We start from the raw sequence: 23,068 nt of genomic DNA on the forward strand, positions 1-23,068 counted from the left end.
GCTTGTGGGAATTTCCTCCAAAAGGAGCCTTAGGAGACGCGTTCGGGTGGAGTGGTCATTCCCACTGCTGTACGCGTTTCCTCCAGTCCCCGTCATCCCGCAAGTGTTGCGGAGGTTACGGAGGTTCGGTTCCCCGATGATCCTCATTGCTCCGGCGTGTGCCCGGTGGACGTGGTACCCGGACCTTCTAGACTTGTCCATCTGCCCTCCACATCGTCTTCCCTACCGAGACGATCTGCTCTCACGGGTGGGGGGTCAGGTTCTCCATCCAGAGGTCAGATCCCTCAATCTTCACGCTTGGCTTCTGAAAGGTTGAGGTATAAGGATTGGGACCTCCCTGAAGACGTGATGGAGGTGTTGCTCTCGGCCAGGCGGCCGGCAACAAAGTCTCTGTACCGTTGCCGTTGGAGAAAGTTCTGCGACCGGTGCAGAGTTCAGAATGTGGATCCTTTTGAATGTGACATTCCCATGGTTTTGTCTTTTTTGCTTTCTTTGGCCCACAGGGGCTTGCAAGTGGGGACCATTAAAGGTTACCTGGCGGCGCTGTCCATATTTAAGCGCTCGTCTGAAGAATGTTCCTATTTTAAGATTCCTTTAATTTCGCAGTTTTTGAAAGGGCTCACTAATGTGTTCCCTCTGTCACCTTTTTTGGTGCCAGGTTGGGATCTGAACCTTGTTCTTAAGTTTATTATGGGTTCTCCGTTTGAGCCTTTGCATTCTTGCCCTTTGAGGCTGTTGACTCTGAAAACTGTGTTTCTGGTTGCGGTTACTTCTGCTCGCAGAGTGAGTGAGTTACAGGCACTTTCAGTTAAGCCACCCTTCACTGTGTTTCATAAGGACATGATTGTCCTTAGAGTTCGTCCTTCTTTTCTTCCGAAGGTGTTTTTGGAATTTCATTTGAGCCAGAAGGGTGTTCTTCCGGCGTTCTATCCTCCTCCACATCCTGGTAAGGAAGAGGAGAGGCTCCATAGGTTTGATCCTAGGAGAGTGTTGAGCTTTTATATCTCGCGCATGTCCCGGGTCAGAGTGGACGATCAACTTTTCATTGGTTACGCTGGAAAGAGTTTGGGACAAGCTGTGACGAAACAGACTTTGTCTCGCTGGATTATTTTAGCTATCTCTGAGTGTTACTGCTTGGCGGGTAAGGACCCTCTGGCTGGCTTGCAGGCCCATTCCACCAGAGGAGCGGCTGCGTCTACTGCCCTGCAGAGGGGAGTTCCTATTCATCACATCTGTGATGCAGCCACCTGGGCTTCAGTACATACTTTTGTACGTCACTATTCCCTTGATTCCATCAGAGGGCAAGATCTGGCCTTTGGCAAGGCAGTTCTCTATTCCGCAATTTGATTGGGCATGCTAAATTTGTATTCTAAATTCTTTCCCACCTCCTTGCTTGGTACTGCTCTGGGAGTCTGTCATAGATATGGAATACGTCGGAGGACCCAATCCCCTTGAAGAACAAGTTACTTTCTTACCTGGTAACGTTCTTTTGATGGGATGATCCGACGACGTATTCCATATCGCTCCCTCCCTGCCTTCCCCGCTGCAGAATTTCTTTTGCGATTGCAGCTTGCGTTCCGCAAGGCCTTGTTTGTCTGACTGGCAGAAATCTGGTGGCACACGTTCTGGGAAAAAACTATAACTGAGGCTATGAGCGTTGTGCGTCCTACTTATCACATTGGGTGTCGTCGGCCGTCGGAGGAGGTCCTCGGGGACGGCGCATCGACGTCATCGACGCAGGACGCAGACGCCAAAGATTTTCCAAAGCAGCACAGCTGTGGACATTACCTGTCATAGATATGGAATACATCGTCGGACCATCCCATCGAAAGAACGTTACCAGGTAAGAAAGTAACTTGTTCTTCTTTATATTTTTTCCTCCAATTAGTATTTTTTTAATTACTAATGCAGGTTATTATACAACTGGATTAAGTTCCACAGGGCAGGGACCAGTTTGCAGCAGGCACAGACTCGGATGGGAGGGCTAGCATAAGTAACAATGAAGATAGAATTGTAGATACTGACTAGGCTAACATATGGACAGAGGGGTGAGGGACAGCCTTTTGTCATGCTGAAACAAGTTCACTGTAAGGAAGAAATTCATCTAAACCTTGAAAGACACACAAAATGAGCGTGCGCCTCTTCAGACAATACTCATAACCAACCCTACTAAAACCTCACCCCTCTTCATACACTTCTCAAACCCAAACTAAACAAAACGATACCTCTTAAACCACAGCAACCCGCATGCACTTCACTGCAAAAAACATGCAAAGCACAGAGAGCCTTACACAACAGCACACGACCGAGACAGACCGGATACCTCACCAAAAAGCTCAGCGAACGGTGTTGACCGAACTGAAGCTGCCAACAGCACATCACAGCTCCCTTGCTCTTTCTCCAAACTTTGTCCTACTAATGTACCCCAACCTACCCCCCTTTATTCCAGATCCGCCAGAGCGCCAGAGGTCCACTACGGTGGTGATAGTGCGTGGTGTAAATATCCATTAACATTAGAAAAGTGCTAATGTGTACAATGTACTCCTTTTGGTGTTTCAATGCTTAGGACAGTGACTTCAGCTTCTGGGGGTATAGAGTGAAGCGTGCAGAATGGGGGTACGTACCTCTGCCTGTGGTAAGGAGAAGAGTGGGGTGTCTTCTGGCGGTCAGGTGCCACGTCAGTGCACTGTGCCGCAGCACACTTCAAAACGCTGCTGGAACCTTGCCTCAGTCCATTGAAATCACCGGTAAGATCACATTAGCTACAAAAGAGCCCCTTTGTTCTTGAACAACATGGTGGCCAAGACGTGGCCCAGTGTCAACTTGAGAGAATACATATGCAGGATAATATTCCATCACAGCCTCGTTCAAGAATGAAGTGCTATTTCTTTCTACCATGCCTTGAATTCATGAGGAAATTCAGAGGAACGGGAGCTGCGCGCACAGCGATTTTGTCTCAGATTCAGGCTTACAGACACCAGATGGCGCTCGCTGCCAAAGCAACAGAAGCAGGAGACAAAATGCAGCGCCTCCTTGCATGTCTAAAAACATCCTCAATTCGACACATGATTTTTGGCAAATTTCATAAACTGCGGACCACCACCGTTATGTAGTCAGTGTATATGGTTTAGGTGGGATAAGCCTTCTTGACATAAGAGATACACGACCACACCAGTGTCAGATGTGTACTACATTAAAAAAAAAAAACTATGACAACCATGTACGAATAACATGAAACCACATATGACGGTCGAAATGTCTTTCCAGTGAATACTTATTATTGTGTTTGTTTCTAGCGGCAAGGTGTAAAGTCTGTCGATTCGTACTGTTTATTTCCTCTACGATTTGACTGATAAATCCGTTGAGTATCAGGGCCACGGTCCACCTTTAGCCACAGCTCCCCGGGCAGCAAAACAAAAATGTGGCGCCCCTTTGCATCCCCCCACGTGTCCCTGATCATGCAGGGTGGGGGGGGGGGTGTGGGTGGTGCAGTGCAATGTTTTTCAATTGGTGCCGATGTGAAAGCATCAGTGCCCTATGGGGCGCATTTAATTTGAGTAGGGCGCCTGCCGCCTTCTCCCAACAGGACAGCTCGGGGGAGACCTTGAAAGACTCCCTCGAGCTGGCGGGGCGGGGGCTAATGGCAGTCGCCCAGGCATCCCTGCCCTGAGGCCGGCCCTGATCGATATTGAAACAGTCCATATTAAATGGGGCCGTGCACTGAGATGCCGTGGCACTGGGCCCTTCCCTGCTTACATGGCAGCACCAACTGCATTATTTATTCACCCTAAATGCAGTAGCTGAAATACACAGTTCTCAACTGTTTGCCCAGTGCATGCCAACCGAATGAATAGGAGATATGTTGGGCCTGGGGTTTGGGCTTCTGCGGTTTAAACGAGATTTTGGCGATTTCCCTTGGAATCGCCTCTTTACACTAACTCAGACGCTCTGGGATCGTTTATTGGTCGAGGATTCACAAAGAAGTTACTATGACTAACTCTGACTTCCCCGCGACTCGTTGTAAATCAGGAAGGAGTAAGTCAGGGCAACTCATAATAACTTCTTGTGGTCTTATTTGGAATGAACCTGGAAATAGCAGGGAGGGGGTTCCTGAGGAGTACACTTTTGTGTCATCATTCCTCCCCCAAGGTATTTTTCTTCAGTTGGACTCCTAGTGCTAGGTTTTCGGTTCAGAATTACACCAATGTGAAATCGAGTTGCCAGTGCCAGCTGCCATGTCCATGCAAGGCTGATGGCATTATTTATTTATTTCGCATTTTTAAAGCACACACACAGCCCTCGGGCATCGAGGTGCTGTTAAAGGAATTGTTTGTTTTTTAGTTGCACAGTTGTTTTTTTTTGTCTTAGTTGCGTAGTTATAACGCGCTTAAATACCCAGAGCTTTCTAAGAGCGGACCCGGGGATCGAACCTGTGCTGCTTCATGTCGTCTTGCTTCCAAGGCGAGCACGTTGCCACTGAGCTATCCTCCCGTGATTGTGGATTCCTATGGACTCCACCTGCTTCAAAATCGATGCGGGCGCAGATGCTGATGGTTTTGTGGAGCGGGTGAGGATGGCAGAATCGGAAATGATGATCCTCCCAAATCACAGAGTGCAAAAACGAAGGCGTAAGTCTCTGTATCGATATTTTCTATGCATTGTACATATTTTCCACATAGTAGGGAAGCCTCCACTTTATGATCCTAATATGCCGCTCTGCAATCAACTCAAGGTTTAGTCAGATTGAAATCTGTGAATCGTCCCCATTATGTTACCTTCTTTCTGTATGTATGCATTGTTCATACACACAAATATTTGAAAGGCTCCTGCTACTGGCTATACTTTCAGGCAGGTTAATTTTGAAAAACAAACAACAGCTGTACAGTTCATGCTCTCTGTGGCTTAGCCAATATTCTCCACACCATCCCATGTACTGCATGCCGACGAAGAAGCAAGCTCTGACCTGGCGTCTTGCTGCCCACTGCCTCAAGGTACCTAGGATAAAACCTACCCATGCACTAGTTTCATCCCAGCACACTCCATCTAGCCTTCCTTCACAACATCCAAGAAGTCACACACGAAGACACCTTCAAGATTGGGCATGAGTGACTAAAAGCAGGTGACATTATCACATGCTCTTTTGGAGTGTATCTTTAAGACTTGAAAATAGTAGGGGAGTTTACAGAGACCTCGAGTTGTCCTTTGTCCTGGATAAGCTCGTCACACAGTTGCAGCTGTTAAGGTCTCATTGCAAAGTTGTCCCAAAGTTGTTATACGACATTGAGATATACGATTTTCCCCAGATGGAAGCATTGATTTGGAGAAGGGTTTTGTCCCTACCATCAGAAACATCCCACTCTATTATTCATTATGAACTGGGCATCATTTTATTCAAGGCCAGAGCCCTCTGGCAATATCTGTCTTTCTATATAAAACTGTTTGATGCGCCAGCAAATTCTCTGATGGCTGAGTTTGGAGTTGTGAAATAGGAGGCTTGAAAGCATTGTCGGAAATCAGGCGGATTGCTCAACTCTGTCAGAGACAGGGTGTACAATTCAGGACCTAATAATTAATTCAGATAAGGTTAAAAAAGCACTCTACGCAGCGTACTGCGCGAATACGGTGACATAATTTCAAGCCTACCCCTCCTTAGCGCACCTAAATGAAGACCACAAAAAACAAGGTATTCTGGCCCCTTACCTGCCATTTTATCCTAGTAGAGCAGTACGGTCTACCTTTTTGTGTTTTCGTTTAAACCTGCTTCGCACGAGGGAGACACTGCTAAGTTATAGACAGGTTACAGAAGGTAGTGGCTCCTGTAGATACTGTAAACTTGAAGCAGACAAAGAAACCGTGAAGCACATTCTGTTAACATGCATACCGTTGAAGCCTAGAGTGTTTCATAGGGAAACATTTTTAAACGAATATGCTACCCTATCAACAGATCAAATGTGGAAATACTGTCTTTCAGGTAGAAGTACTTTTACTGTAAATAAAGTTGTGTCCTTTTTTTGTTCATTAATTCCTGCCCTGGATACTTAGTCTGTTGACAATTGACATCTCCACCTTTCTTCCCCTTCCTTATACTTGATATTAGAGACTGAAATGATGGAGTTTGTCTTTTAACGTGTTACTCTGTACTTTGTTTTATTTTTCTGCAGATCATTTTGTATCTTGTTTTTTTTCTTTGTGCTGATAATTAGTATCATTACCTATTGGTAGTTATTTTTTTTTACCTTTGTGTTTAGTGTCCAACCTGTACAATATTTTTAAAGGTTGACATGAACTGAACACCAGAACATGTGGAATGTCAGCAAACATAGGTAACCAATCAGTGACATTCAGCGAGAAAAGTGGGCAATAGTTTGGTAGCATTACAAGGTTTAATGGAAGTGAGCTTTTTTTCTTCTTCAGCAGGTTCTTTGCATGCTATTACTGTGTGGCACATGAGAGAACATGCCATTTTCGTTGATGATGCCCATTCTGTATGCTAATCAGTCCCTGCACTTACATTTTTAGAACTTGCACTGAGTATCAGAAACCACTCACAGGGGCACCCGCCAGGTTAGTACATGACATGCCATACCTAAATTCTATTGAGGCACGGGAGGCCGACAGGCTGGTGCTGGGCAGACAGATCTGCACACACACCGCCCTGCACTGCTGTTTGTTCAGCTAATTCCCTTGTGTCCATGACATGTGGGCACAGGCATGGCGGGCTCCTCTTTTGCCTTCAATAAAACCGCAATGTTTGTAACGCTTGCCATTGTTGATAGGCGCCATGCTGTTCCTCCAGAAATCCACCTTTCTTTAGCATCTGCCCCTCGCTGTAGGCAGAGCTGCAGCAGGACACCGTTAAACAAAATGACGGCTTACTGAGGCCGGGACTGCATATCATCAGACTTATCAAAAATGCCGGCTCCCGATTCGGCATTGCCCCTCTGGTTTTGCGTACTCTTTATTCAGTTAAAGTTAATCTGGAACATTCTGAGGAACACACGCCTCTTGATTTGAGGGAACACGCGACAGTGATTCTTTGTTGCTCTACAAACGTTTTATTTTCTTTTCCGAAAAGGGGGGGGGAGATAAAATGGCCCCGCTCAGCCGGGGCCTCTGGGACTTTTTTTCAGAGCGCCATTTTCGAGGATTTCTGATTCCGCTTCCCCGGAGGCGCGAGGCCGCCCGCAGCTGCGCGCGTCGCGTGTAATGCCGTGTAATGACGGGCTCGTGCCAGCCCTGAGTAAAGAGCGGCGAGTGATACCATAAGTATCTGCAAACATTTCTTTTCTGAAGGGCCGCGGCGTGGAATAAAGCTCGGTGTGGGGAGAAATGTGCACAGGGCAGCTGAGTAAACAGCAATCATGGGACGCTGGGAGAAAAAAGCAACGGCAATGAGAATCCCCTGGGTAAATAGAGCCACCGGACAACTAAAATACGGCGTATCATTCATTGCAGACGTGCACGAGCGACACCTGTTTTTTTTTTTTGCACATGAAAGGAGAGACACTATAGCACCCTCCATCGCAAGAGTTGCTCTATATGGTCAATAAATACGTTTCAAGGACATATTAGTGTAATTTATTAAGGGGCATATACCTCGGGGCTGAGTCACAAATAAGCATGTTTTTGGTGTACGTTTACTACAGGTGTACGTCCTAGGCGTGGTCGTAAAACACGCATGGACTATAGAATTCACAAAGAAACGTGGTGCAACTTGCTACTGCTGGAAAATCTGTGCAAGTTGCAACTCATTCACAGAGGTCCTACGGCCACATTTCTTTTTCTTTTATTGTGCTTATGGTTTAAAAGTAAACCTTACACATTCTAAAATACAATATTAAAACACAAATATTCTATACAACGAAGAAACTCAACCACTATTAAACACAGCAACGTATAAACATTATCTTCTATATCTGCACCTCAATCCACAAAACAGAAAACATTCACATAAAAGCATCCCTTATGAAAAAAGAATTTGACTCCCAAACCCAATTCATATGAGAAGAAAACTCATTACATATCGCTAAATAACATGACTGCCTTACTTAACAATTTAATTTTCACATCTTATACGAAATTTTGGCCCCAGCTAAAATTTAATTCCAAAAATGTGTGTGAACATATGTCCTTCTGTCCAAAAAGATTCCTCCACAATACTTATACCTTAGTAAAAAGGTTTTCGGCACTCTGTTAGGAGGTGCACCAGAGTCTCAATAACCACCCTTTCGCTACAGCACCTACATATCCGGTACTCTCTGGGTATACCAGTATGCGCTCCCAACACCTCCAACGTAGGCAGGAGGTTAAATAGTTACAATATCCTCCATTTGGGACAGGGGAATTTCATAAAATAAGGCTCTGCCCTGTAAAAGGGGTTTTCATGGCGTATCATACTGTGATGTAAAGAGTTCTTCATGATGCTATCTCTAGTGTTGCACGATTCTTGTTCTCATAGAGCTTTCTTGACTTTATGAGAAGTTAAAATCAGGGATTCAATAGACCGATTCATGAGCCCTAAAAGTGATTCACTTTATTTTATCCAGTTTGAAAGGCGAGTTGAGCCCTTATTTCTCATCAAAGAATTAATTTTGGTGACCAGTGATTAAGGAGTCCGAATTTGTGTCGGATGATAGGAGTTGGCATACAGTTAGGCAACCCCTGCACTTTACGCCAAATAAGTCCTTCCAGCACTTGCCAATCTGCATCCTTAATAGTAAAAGAATGTCTGTGCCATATAGCAGAGCCGGAATTACTTTGGCTCTGTAATATTTCACCAGAGGAAGAAGGGATAAGCGACCATATTTGGAATTCAATCTTCTCATTTGAGCTATGTATATACCACACTTCTTTATTCGATTTTCTAGATGCAAATAAGTCTGAGGACGGGTATATATGGAAAACCACAGGTAGGTATATTGTTCTACAATGCCCATCCCTTCTCTATTAATCCACCACCTATCAGATGTTTTCTTCCTCCCACTGAGGAAGATCATAATTTGGGATTTTTGAGAATTGACAGACAAATTATGGTTCTTCATATAATAGGCCAAGGAATCCAAGGAGCGCAGAAGACCTATTGGGAGTCTGATAAAAAATGACCAGGTCATCAGCGTAAGCAAGATAGTGAACCGTCAAAGTACCCATACGTGGTGGAAAGGCTCTGGTTTGATTAAGGCGATCTCCCAAATCTGAAAGATACAGGTTAAAAAGTGCCGGGGCTAACACACATCCTTGGGGAAGTCCCCTATACGTATTGACCGACTTGAACATCTGACCGTTCCCATCCAGGTGAACCCTAACCTTCGTGCCTGTATGGATAACATAATTTCTAGAATAGAAACTGGAGTCTTCCACTTCTTCAGCTTATTCCAAAAAAATATGCCTGCTGAACATGTCAAAGGCTGAGGAGAGAGCTAAAAAGCTATGTATAATGGTCTCTTCTTGCACTTTTTAATTTTTTAACAGCAGAGTGAGCAGGAATCCATTGGGCTGGGGGGCCAACTCCCTTCAAAACCCTGCCTGCTTTTCATCCCACCTGTTTGACTCCATAGCCCATGCATCGAGGGCCCGGAGTACCACTTTTATTTTTTTTTACTACTCACCTCTAAGAGAGCTATTGGACGATAATTGAGTGAGGACAGCCTATCACCCTTCTTAAAGATTGGCATGAGGAGGAGGTTTTCCAAGAAATTGGTAAGGTCTTTGTTTTCAAAATATTCTAGAATAACGTGAAAAGGATGTCTGCCCACAATTTATAGTCGCCCTTCAATACACAATTGGACAATCCGTCCGGACCCGCTGCCCTAGACAGGTTAGTGGTTGGGATCAGATATTCTATATCTTCAATGTCCATGGCCACCTCCCATGATGCCTTAGTAGCGAGAAGAGCCACCTCGCATTACAGATTACAGACATTAAGTGCATCGTACATATCGCTTAGATAGCCTACACAGGTAGGCTCAGTAATTGGGTATATCTGTCTACTTTCTTGGTATCCTCATGAATAAACCTCTAGAATGTCTTTGCACCATTTAATGTGAGCACGTTTAGCATTTGTTCACCCTCATACACTTTTGCTTTATGGCCCTTCAACCAATTTTCAAAAGTTTGTTTCAGAGATTTCATTTTTTCCAGGTCCCTGGATAGTTTGTTCCAAGTCCCTAGATAGTGTGTGTATCTATCTCTTGACTGCTCGCAGTTGCCCTCTAAGAACCCTTTTTTTTCTTGGATCCCACTACCAAACAACAGCTTATTCCCATCCTTTTCAGTGAATCCACGAGTTTGTTTACTCCCACTCATTTTTTCATTTTTACAATTTTCTCTTTAAAAAAGAGGAAAAGGAAGGGGAAGAGAAAAAACAATTTTCTTCCCTGTGTTACAGGTATTATAAAAATGAGCTAAACCTGAGTTACATTGTTTGATTAACCAAGATCTCCAAATAAGGCGATTACTGTATACTACCAAAATTTGTGGTCTTCCATGGAGCAAGGTTTGCCAACACTGTATTCAGCACAAATGATTGACCAAAATACATGTTTTACAATTTCTGTGATAATACACACCAACTCCAGAGTATCTCAAGTTTAGTAAAAACATTTTTTTAATTTTTAGATGGTTTAAATACTATACCAATTAACATGCAAGTTACATTGGGAGCTTAAGAATCTCATAACAATCTTAAAGAAAACAGGGATCCAGCTTATTCTGGTGCAGTCTGCAAAATTGAAAGTGTTTTGGAAAGTGTCATTTATTTTACTTACTGAATTGAAATTAAGTTATTTTTGCAGGAGATAATTGTTTTAAATGTAAAAGGAGAGGAAACCAAGCTAAAAAAGAAAAGGGGTATATATAGGTAATGGTTTTTACATCATGACTTAGGGGGAGTGATGATGAGGGAGCATGTTGGGAGAGTGGCAGAGGCTGATTTTGCTGCCGGGGTGTGTGATCAGCTCCTGAGGGGACACCATGATTTTGAATGGTTCACGATCAGTCATGGCTGGTGAATATTTTCAGCGAAGATGCCTAAATAGTTCCTAAAAATAGCGCAAGCAACCAAGTGTAGCGAGGTAGCCCAAAATAATGTGCAGGAGTTTGCGGGGGGGGGGGGGGTTCTCCTCTGGAGAACATTTCAAAATAATCTGTTGAAAATGGTTTAAAAAGCCATACAATTCACAATTGCTTATTTCTGGTAACACTTGGAAAATTTGAGTAAATGGCATGTCACCAACAGAACACAGGATCATGTTTGAACATTTTCATGACACTTAGGCCACAATGTATCTATGCCATTAATGATTACTGTAAATCACTTACATGAAACTCTGTTCACAATTGATCTGTACCAGTAATGGTCACTGTAAATAAATTTCCATGAGATGCAGCCACTTTTGATTTGTGCCTGTAATGGTCACTGTAAATCACTTGCATGCAACTGCAGCCACAATGTATCTCTGCAAGTAATTGGGCCTCATTATAAGTTTGGCGGTAGCCTTGCTGGTAAAACCAGCAGGCTGCCGCCAAACTTCTGAAAAATTCTGGCACCCGCGAATGGGCAATTATCGGGTCATTACGCCCCTACCAGACCCGGTAATTGCCCATTTGCGGGCGCCCATAGGGCTCAATGGGAATGGGGAGGTCGGATGCACCGGCACCATTCAGAATGGTGCCGGTGCATCTGACATGCTCTGTTCGCGGGTGCTGGTACGGCGGCCAGGTCAGACCTGGCGGACGTAATGGCACCCACGAGCAGAACTCGTAGTTTGCTAGTCCGGTAACTACGGTACCGGCAAGCTTGCCGGTACCGTAGTTACCGGACCGCCAAACTTATAATGGGGCCCATTGTTTCTTTAAATCACTTGCATGATGCTGCAACCACAATATTAAGCATTGTAAATCACTTGCATGATGTGGCTGCCAAAATCCATCTATGACATAAAAGTGATTTACAGTGATCAAATGTGTTCCCTCTATAGTGTGCGCATGTGCGCTTGCCCAGCTTCCCCCTGGGCGGCAGTTAAGAGAGCATTAGCATCACACACAGACACTTGTCACCTTTTCAAGCTGACATAAGGCAAAAGTCACAGTAGACATTATTCTAACTAGTACTGAGTTTCTAGTCTAGTCATGTTTACTTTACTCCCACTATTCAAGGGTCACCTTACAAACTGATTAATTTGCCCTTTAGGGGTTCTAGGTAGGTACATTTCAGCCCCTCCAGCTTTAGGGGAAGAACACTATTTCAATATAATTTCAATGACTTGCAAAGGATAATGTATATGGGAACAATCCTGGCAGTACTCATACATAGCACTGGGTAAAAGATACTCAGAAATCTACAGTGCTTTTCAGGCAACCACATACTCTCCGTGTTTTCAGAGTTCCATTGGACACAGAATCTAATAAATGCTATGGTAATTCAGATCCCTCCTATAAAGTGATGGTTTTACTATAATCACCTTAATAATCCTATCCAACTATATCATGCAGAGGGGATATTGCAAATAATTTTGTTTGCACTGCAAAATAACTGTGTGTATACAGATCAGGACATTTTCTTACGCTACCCATAATATCATGGTCATATCATGCCTTTCATTAATGTTTGCTTGCAAAGTATTGTAGTTATGTAAATACGTGATTTACTGCTACAATCCACAGAGCATTCTACCCCACCCTTTTTACTGGCAACTGTCATCCAGTATTGGAGGCTAGCACTGGACCACAGTGAACAATGGAGCACATTCCTCACGAGTGAAGGACAAATGTGCCACTGTAGTGTACAGTACCATGAAGAACCTACGCAGTTTGTTTCGATAGAAGGAGAACAACCTCTAGAAACAGTTGAGGAAACTGCATCGTCTCTTCATTTCAGTGCCCAGCTGCTGAGGGCTTATCAATATGATTAGGTATTCTGTGTTTAAAGCCTCTACCACCCCCCTCATGATGTTTAACTGTAAACAGTGAATAGCAGGGACAACGTGTTACAGGAGAAGACTTTCCATCTGTTTTACCTTTGAACAATGCTGTCTTTAACTGATGAAGCAGTAAAAGGATTTTATTTTTTTATTTAAAGGGGCTTCTGGGAACCTCAGTGAGGCTCCCATATATTTAGCTTAGTTTAGACTGGGTAAGAAAGGATGGCCAAAACAACTATAACTAGTAACTTCACTTCATATTGCATGGTAGTTACAAGCAAGGCTCTGATGAGATTTTGCCTCATACTATTGGAAGTTTGGAGTCTAATTCTTTTTCAGGAAGATATAAATGTGCATTGCCATTGAGGTACTTTTTAGGTGAATGGAAATGCATTTTAATTCTATCTTTTCGTAACACAAACTAATTTTTCTCTAGTATTTCATGCTTTTTAAAAACCTAGTTTTTTATTAACATCTCTCTACCGTTCAGGCAGCATCATTCCTAAACCACTGCTCCGCTGGTACCTCTAATTAAAAAAAAAGAGATCTTCACAGGTTTAAGAAAGAGGGAAAGGCTCTCATATGTCAATTTTATTTTTGTAGAGAATATTTTTACTACTGATTTACTTTGTTGGAAGTATTTGCCTGATTTTAGGGAGTTAAGGAGGCAGATGTGCCTCTTATCTGTATTGGCGGTGACAAGAAAGTGCTGTCACTGCCCCATTCTTAAGGCAATATTATTTTGAACAGTGTCTTAGGAATTCTGATTTTCATGCCCAGAGGTACAATTATTCTACTGAAACACAAAGCATGAGAGGAATGTTCTAGTTCCCCCTGCATTTCTTTATCCCAGTGACACATTAACTGGTTTTGGCAGAATTTTCTGGCACACTGTTTTTGGTTGCTATTATGTCTGACAAAAAATGTATCATGTCTGAATTTATGGAGCCTTATGAGTTATGATAAGCAAAATGTATTCTTCATAACATACATGAATGTTTTTTTAGCGGCATAAAACACGTTCTGTATTGCCTCTGAGGAGTGTTCGCCACTCAAATAAATAACTACAACTAAAACCATTGTTTATACTGAGCATACATTGCTTTCTTTTGGGACATACACATCTTTTTCTTGGCACGGGAATAATTTGTATAGGTATTGTGGCAAGTCTCGGATTGGTTTATGAGCTGTAATAGAAGCCCATATAAAACATATGTTGCCAATATTTTAGGAAAAAGTGGTCAAAAAGGCACATCTTTCATATACTGATTTGTGAAGAGTTGCAGTAAATGGGGAGTGGCAAATTCCCTTCCGTATTCCATTGCTCGTTAACTAAGCATACTCACATAGTGGTTTACCTCATTAGTCAGTTGGGCACATGTGAAATAATGTGCACTTGAAAGAAAACGATTTTCACAATTAGAGAAAAATAACTAGAGTGAATTTTGGCAACCAGTTGTTGGCATAGATAGATTGTGGCGGCAGTTTTGAGATAGTGATTTGAAATCTGTAAATCACTTTCACGAAGTTGTGGCCAGCAATTTATGGCATTATGGTCACAGAAATTCATTTCCATGAAGCTCCGGCAGCGACTTATTTATAGAGTACTAAAGCATTTTTTTTATAAAACGTCTTACCTTTAGTTGTTCCACCTTCTCTTCAGGTGGAGAAGGAGCAGGTTGCAGGCTGAAACGAAAACAGACAGCGACTAGGTGTCCTGGCAGACTTCAATACATGAGGCATACTGCGTGTAGGGCTTCGGGTGACCTCAACTTGGTTGCTTAGCATCCCGGTGCACGCTCATTCTTTGTTTGCAATTAATTTAAAAAATGAAATGCTCTGTTCCAATGAAGTGAGCGCTGGCTGTGTGGGAGGCAGGGAGCAACCGGGTCTTGAGGAATGGCTTAGTGGGGTGCCACCAGCCTCCCGCTGGCTCTGCCGCTGTGTTGGGTGTTGGGGGGGATGGCTATATGGAATATGGTAGGCTTGGTTAATTTTGCAAGGCAAGGCAAATGAAACAGAGAACAAAAGGGTGGACAGGGTAACACGATTTTCTCAATGCTCTCCAACTCACTTTCACTCTACTTTGACTTCTCTCTCTCTGCCTCCAGGTTCAGGGCTGATCTTACCCTGACACAAGTGCCAGTGGGCATGGGTAACCAATGGCTTAGATGGAGGAGGGAAGTCTCATAAGGAGTTATAAGAGGAAAATGAAAAACTATGATGAGAGAAATTAGTGTTTTAGAAAGTGCTGGAGATACCCGTTTGGTTATAGATTTGAAGTATGGTTAAGCACTGTTTAAGTATTTTGTCATTGAATTTGAATGTGCTCAACTATCATAACAAGAGTAATGTTATAATGAATAATTGAATTGTACTCCCTCACATATATTTTTACTCAGAAGAAACTCATTTGTCCTAGTCACAACAAAATAGCTGGATCTTGGATTCTGCCTCCTCCATGGCAGACAATGCACATAGGGGTTTCTATTTTAAGGAAAAAGAGCAAGGACATTACTTAACACCAGACTCTGTGGGCCTGATTCACAGAAGTGTTTTATAATGGCGCAATCCCTTTGTGAATCAGCCCTTATAAGTGGGGGTGTTGAGTCTGTGTTGACTCAAATATTGAAAATTAAAATCACTAAAGGATCATTTCACAGAAGAACTTCTGACGATCCCGAACCTGTGCCAATATTGATGAATTATCTTACAATATACAGAGGGTGCAAAATGTGCACTCGCTACTAACCATTGGCTAGTGACAATTTACTCTTAGCAACTAAGAAGTGGTGTGTGGTCTGTATGTATAGAAGTGAGGTGGTAAATTACTTTTTATGGCTGGCTAGTAGCTTGGAAATTGGAATCTTGCACCTTGATGTACCCTCATATATTGTGGGGGCAATTTTTGTATTGTTCTGAATTGGAATCTGAACACATCTACAAATAGGAGGCACCAAAGCTAAAAGTGTCACAAATACTAGCACCCCTGCAGGAAGGCTGGTCTACTTAATGTATGGTGAATGCTTGCCCCGATTGACAGAGAATATACATGTTACTCAAACCAGTACAATTCTGGATCTTACTTTGTTGACATTGTCAGATGTATAGTTTTTGAAATCAAACATTGAATCAGATATTTTTCTGATAATTCCCTGATTACTTTAAAATGATTTTCAACACTCAAAAATATAATAATAGTTAACCCTGGCATATTAACATTTATCTCTTTTGTTGAAGCCTTTGGCATGGACATGATTCAGTCTTTTGTATTTAACATGGGCTCTACTGACTATATTAATTCATGGGAAGCACTTAAGGCAATCGTAAGGGGAAATACATGTGGCTGAAATCAAGAATTTGAATAATTGACGCCAAAACAAATGGTTTTTAGGGGTTACGAAAAATATGCGTTTTTGAAGAGGAAGATACATTGAAGATCAAGTGCTAATATTTAAAAGACAAGGCAGTGAATGCTAGCATGTCTTCATTGTGGTGAGAAAGGAAAGGAAATATGTAATCCACTGGCTAGCCATTCTAGAAGAGGAACAGCACAAAATAGAATTGAAGCAATTGAGGGGGATGAATTAGTGTAAACTCCTTGCCTGGCACGACCAAGGCTCTGCAAAAAGATAGTCTAAAATCTGAGTGTTATAGGAAGCTTGTGGGTTTACTAGCCCCCAGTTTGGTGAAGGTGGCCAATATTATGATCCCGTCTTTCAAGGACCCATATTCTTTCTTAAAATATTTGTTTACTGAATTTGTAAAATCAGAGAAGCCACTAGAGAGCTGTATTTCGTGTCAACATATTGCATTGTTGAATGCCAACTGCACATGTTTTTGGTCAAGCTATTCACAACAAGCCTATCCAAGATGATCAGTCTGTTGGCGGGATGAAATCCAAATAGGGCTATCCCTGGTGGAATTCATGCTACAAATCCCCATTTTCTTATAGAAAGCAAGAGACAATGCTTCAAACGAAGGTACCCCTGCTTACCTATTCTATATTGTAAAATGTGCTTTACGAAGATTGCATATTGCTCCGAAAAAAAGGTCTGACTGCGTCACAAAATAAAATGCAAGTTGAGGAGTGACAATTTCTGTGACTTATTAACATGTGACCATTATTTCACAATTGCCCGAGTGCCAACATATAGCTTGATTTTCCAACAGGAAAGGAAGCCCTGCTTGGGGAGAGATGCCACTTAGTGGCTTCAGTTGGGTTCTTTGGTCGCAGGTGAATTGGGCTCTAGTCTTTCCTCTCTCACTTTACCACAATTGGGCCTCCTGAACAAATCGATTCAACTGAGTGCACGTCAGTTTCCTTATCTCCCAATTTTAGAATGCTTTGAATGAAATATCAGATTTGAAATTGTACAACTAATTAATAAGCTATAAGCAGCATTGCGCTTTAAAATAATGCCTGCTTCATTCTTTCTACTGAGAAGTACACATGTTGTGAGAATGCACCCCGTATTTTACATTGTGTCTTCATGGGATCAGCCTTTTGCTTCCTGCTGGCACTCAAAAACAACTGGCTTATATAGCTCACCAAGAAGCATACATGCCTGTGCAGTGAGGGAGATGTTTCTGCGTGAGCTTAGAAGTGTTTCACTAGTTATAAAACACTCGTTTTCACCTTTTTTATGCCAAGACAACATATGGAAATGCTGGCAACGCCAAGGGTATGGCATTCATGCTTTGCCCGAGCCCCACCGGCCTTTTAGAGGTAGTGAGATCTTCAACATTTACTATTTTATATTTCATCAAGAAACCATCAATCCTTTACGTCTCAGGAGAAGATGTGGCCTAGTTGATGACTGTTGCCTTTGGTGTCCCAAGTGCTAACCAGGAGGACACACATTGTTTAATCCTTGGCAAATTACTCTATTTCCTGTATCAGAGCTCCCTTAGCTGCCCAAACTGAAAACCTAAAAAACATGATAAGATGACAATATACTAATCCATGAAAGTATTAGACTTTCTTTATGTGATTCACTGAAGTGCACATTTTGCATATGGCTATAAACCAAGTCAAACTTGGCCTATTCATGTTAAAGTGTCCGGCTCTGTATGTTGGTACATTTTCACACACTTAACACATACGTTGAAAGTCTCACCCTAGCCCTCTCAGTTGACTGCAATGTGTGATGCTGTGCCTACCACACTGCCCCTTCTGTCCTGTTCCCTTATCATAGGCTAAACAGTATCTAGATGCGAGCTGAATGCTGACGGAGCGCTACTTAGCAAGTGGCCATCAACTTTGTGCTTGTGTGCAGTTTTTTTTATCTGTTGTAAACCAATGTGCATTTTATTAGCATTATAACAAGTCAACTGTCACTTTTGTGTAGCTTTGAGCCCATACAATAAAAAACGACCAAAATAATGTCATTTGAAATACACTTTTGACAATATATTTCAATGCCAAGGAATAAAGGCGTCTGGTTTTCTATCATACACGTTACAATTAATAAGCAATGCTCTCGCTAATAAAAAATATATATGCCCCTGTCTACAAAGGCAGCACTTTTTCTGTAAGGGCCGCTTGATATGCAGCGCTTAATTTTTAAATAGCATTTGTCACATGCTGCTAAGTGTACTTTTCTTCCCTTTCCTAAAATGCGCCGGCAGATTTGTTGCAGTTTATATCAGCAGTCAGTCAGACATGAAGAGAAAATTTCGTCATACACCAAATGTCTTGCGTTTGGGTAGAGTTGAATATCTCGCTGGGCTCGAGTGTGTATTGGATGCATGGCGAGAAAGGTGAATCGTAAGCAAGCAAGGGGAAAACTTGGCATCAAGGATTACAATTACCAGCAAAGAGTGAGGGTATGGTAGGAGGAGAAAAATTAGGCCAACGAATCCAAGTTTGAGATTAGGTGGACATAAGAAAGGTTGGTTGTATTTGAACAGATTATATAAAAGGGAGTGGAAGTATTGGGTGATATGGGAGAATCCATCAAACAGGAAGCCAGATGTTTTGAAAGCACCTCAAACACTGCCACTCCAAATACAAGATGGTCATACACAGTGTAAAAGCCATCCACTACCTACAAGTCTTTGTCAAATTACCCATAGAAACCTTTTGATCAAGTCACCTTCAAAACATACATACACCTCTACAATGCTCCCACCCATCTCAATATGCAATTCCATCATAGCTACTTCAACTCTAGAAGCATCGGACAAGCCCTCCCAGCTGCAGTTTAACTTCCACCCCCAACCTTTCAACATTTGGGGCACATTCCACTCTATCGACTGAGACACCTGTGTCACCCTCACAGCCAAAACAAACCAGCACACTTCCTGGATGATGTATGCCCTCCACAAGCCCCATCACACTCTATCACCCCCCTGGCTCCACACCAACATCAGAAACTCCTTTCTCGTCCCTGATACAATAGACTCCACACTCAAAACATGGCAAATCTCCCCTCTACTCAAGAAACCACTCCTCGACCACAAACTACTGTATCATCACTAGCCTGCCATACCTTGACAGAATCAACACATCACCACAAACAACCTCTTCAACCCCTCTCAATCAGGCCTTCGACCTGGCCTCAGCACCCAGACTGCAACACTTAACATCTTGGATAACCTCCACAACATCGATGTTGAAAGGACACACAGCTCTTATTTTACTCCTGGACATCTCTGCAATCATCAACACCATCAAACACACCATTCTCGTAAACATTTATCCCACAGAATGAAACTTTCAGGTACTGTTTTCGACTGGTTCACTTCCTTCTTGACAGGATACACTTTGTCTCCATGCCCCCTGTCAATCTGACCCCACCTCAGTCAAGTACTGGATTCCACCAGCAGGATCCTCCTTATCCCCCCTCATCTTTAACCTATTTGGTGAATCCCTTGGAAAGACCCTTAGCAACTGCAATGCCCTTTTAAACCTGTACAGAGATGCCACACAAATATTCTTTTAATTCTGCTCCCCCTCACAAGTCCACACCGTAAAAAGCTGCCTCTCCACCATCACCAGCTAGGTGGCCACAAACTTCCTCAAACTAAACCCAGCCAAAAGAGAGTTTTCCCTCATCGGCCTTCTCCATCCTGCACCTACCCGAACACTCACACATCACCAAGGCTCTCTCCTAGGCCCACTAGCTCCCTATACAACAGAGAATTGCTCTCAAAGGACTCTGCATTGTATACAAGGCCATCCACCTCAAAACACCATCTTAACTTTTAAGGCTGGGTGATATGGATCAACAGTCACATCTCAATAGGTTTTGGCCTAATGGCCTACATACGATATATATCTCAGTATTGTTTATGTGGGTTAAATGCTCAGGTGTAAGCCACCAATTACACGTGATATGTCACAAACACCTTTATTTATAAGACATTGATCAAAGTAATGTGCAAATACAGGGTTCCTCTTCCTGTTTGAGAATACACACAGCTGTGTAAATATCAAAATGTAAATAAATGGTAGTATATTTAATAATGTATATATGTATATCAAAACAAACGTATTTCCCCACACCTAATACAGACAGACCAACTTATCTGCCATCCTATGTCTATCCAGACCTTCCTATTGTGTCCTGAAAATATAGTAACTTCTTTTTCACCTCCTCCCTTTTGAATTTTGTAAGGCTGGCCCCATGTCTGTTGATAGTGCTTAGTTTATAAGCTGTCCATTGAGGCAAATGCAATAAGCATCTACTAATGTTGAACATAATCACCCTGCCTCACAACAACATTATCTCAATAGCAAGCCAGCTGCCACGGATCTATGACTTAAAATATAGTGTGTTCCTTAATTGCAGATTCACACATTCTTAGGTTCTGTTCAATTTTTTATTTTTATTTAATGGGGAGGGTCGGTCTCATATAACCCCTGTTTATCCCTACTTTCTGCTTCTACGACATACACTAAACTATGCTAACATATGTTCCCTTCTTCCTTTTTGTGGCATTTTCAATGTGGATCACAGATTGCATTTTTGTACTTATGTAGATTTTTCTCAATACCCTGAACATGTATCTGGTGAAAATAGATCCAGTTGCTGCCACATAAACACTGTTTCGGTATTAGCATACTGGATTGCAAACCAAATTGACCTTTTCACTTTGACCAAATATTTTAGTTTTTTCTGGGAATTTCAGTCAAATTAAATTATATATATATAAATATATATATATATATATATATATATATATATATATATATATATATATATATATATATATATATATGTGGGGTGGGGTAAGGGAATAGGTTAAGGTGGAGGGAAGTGTGGGGTGAGTGCAGGGGGTCTACCCACGCATTTGTGAACAAAGAAACAAACAAAAGAAATTCAGTAAAATGGGAAAAGGTCAATTTCTTTTGGTCAAATAGACCTAAACCACTGTCTCTAGTGTCTTGGAAATGGTACTTTCCAACCCCTGCATCCTGTTCCAAGGTCTTCTATATCAGGGAAGCAGGATTTGATAGAACCATGTCAAGGACTTCACAAGAGTACATTAACAAGCATGGCATCTAGGTCATACAGTAATAAACCCAAATTCCACCCTGGAACACTCTTCACCATGCTTCCACATATAGACTCTTCAGGGATGTAATGGGCTGTTTTATGGTATGTGGTACCCAGCAGGCATGGTATATGGCACCTAGCAGAACACAAACACCACAGTAGAACTTCAGAATAAGGGGTGTCAGACTATATCATTCATTCAAAAACATATTTGTGGTTGTTATTTTCCCATGCCAGTTCATTACTTCCTTTCTATTATCTTGATGCTGAGTATTCCTTAAAGAGTACAGAGGCAGTAGACATGTATCACATTGTATAGAAATGTGTGTATCCCTTCCTCATTCCCATTTCACAGGCTTATCTGCAGGATATATGCTTGGTATTCCTTTTATTGTTTCCTTTTGAGTTCCACGTATGCTCAGGAAGAAGGTGCATGTTATTGACACAAATGCTACTGGAAATGTCTATTCCTTGTTTCAGATTTCAGAAAGATGATACCTCTCCCCAGGTCTCACAGGTCCAGGTGGGTTCCCAATGGGAGGCCCTGCGTATCTTTAAGCAGTAAAATGGAGCCTAGTGTCCCCGGTCAAAACCTGAATCTCTCCGGAACTCTATGTACCTTCAACTAACCTGAGGTGGTTTTGTGCATCCACCTGTTTAAAGGTTCCATGCCTTATATTATACATGTTCTAAGCATGTGCTACTTACATGGTCTCTGAAGAAGTGCATGGAAGGTGACCACAACATCTTGTGAAGTTAACTTTACACTCGGGCATTCATTGATCCATTTAGCCGTTAAAGTGCCCATAACAGGATGCTTGCCCTTAAAACTATGGGGTCGATTCATGGAAATAATGTGCGCCGAAAATTCCCGCGCAGAGGTGCCAAAACGTGCGAATCGCAGTGCAAGTGTGAAAATCGCAGTGCAAGTGCGAAAATCGCAGGGAAACCAGCGCACATCGATTCATGGAAGTCCGTGCGTGAGAAAAACATTGGATGTGCACTAAAAATGTGCGCCGCGCACGCCGGCACACAGGTCATCCAACAGCGTGCGCCACGGCCACTGCGAAATCGCACATAGCGCGGCGCACATCACAAAAGTAGGGGGAACACGGGGCTTAACACTCGGAATGGGGAACAACGCGTGAAAATATGGGCGTACGGGGGAAGTACAGGAGGCAAGTGCGCGGAACGCCCACACGCTCGCCTACAACACGTATTCATGGAATCGAATAGGGCAAACCAGCGCACGGTCAAAGACGCGCACAGGGCCAAACAGGTACGCCACAAGAAAGCAGGCGGTAGCACCCCTGCGACTGAAAAAAATGTGCGCCAAAATGTGCGCTAACAAAAAGCACCCATATACAGCCATGATGAATGGGCCATACAGTGGCCCTCTAGGACAAATAAGGTGCAAAGGGGCACCGACAAACACGGACACCCGCTGAGTGCAAAATAGCGTGTGCGCGATTGGCCTGGGTACGTGTACTTCGGGGTGTGCGGGAAGTTCCACACACGATTAGCCTGGGTACGTGTACTACGGGGTGCGCGGGAAGTACCACACGCGATTGGCCTGGGTAGGTGTACTTCGGGGTGCGCGGGAAGTTCCACACGCGATTGGCCTGGGTACGTGTACTTCGGGGTGCG

This window comes from Ambystoma mexicanum, chromosome 7p, assembly GCF_040938575.1.
Source record: "Ambystoma mexicanum isolate Mex_15411 chromosome 7p, UKY_AmexF1_1, whole genome shotgun sequence".
Taxonomy (NCBI): Eukaryota; Metazoa; Chordata; class Amphibia; order Caudata; family Ambystomatidae; genus Ambystoma; species Ambystoma mexicanum.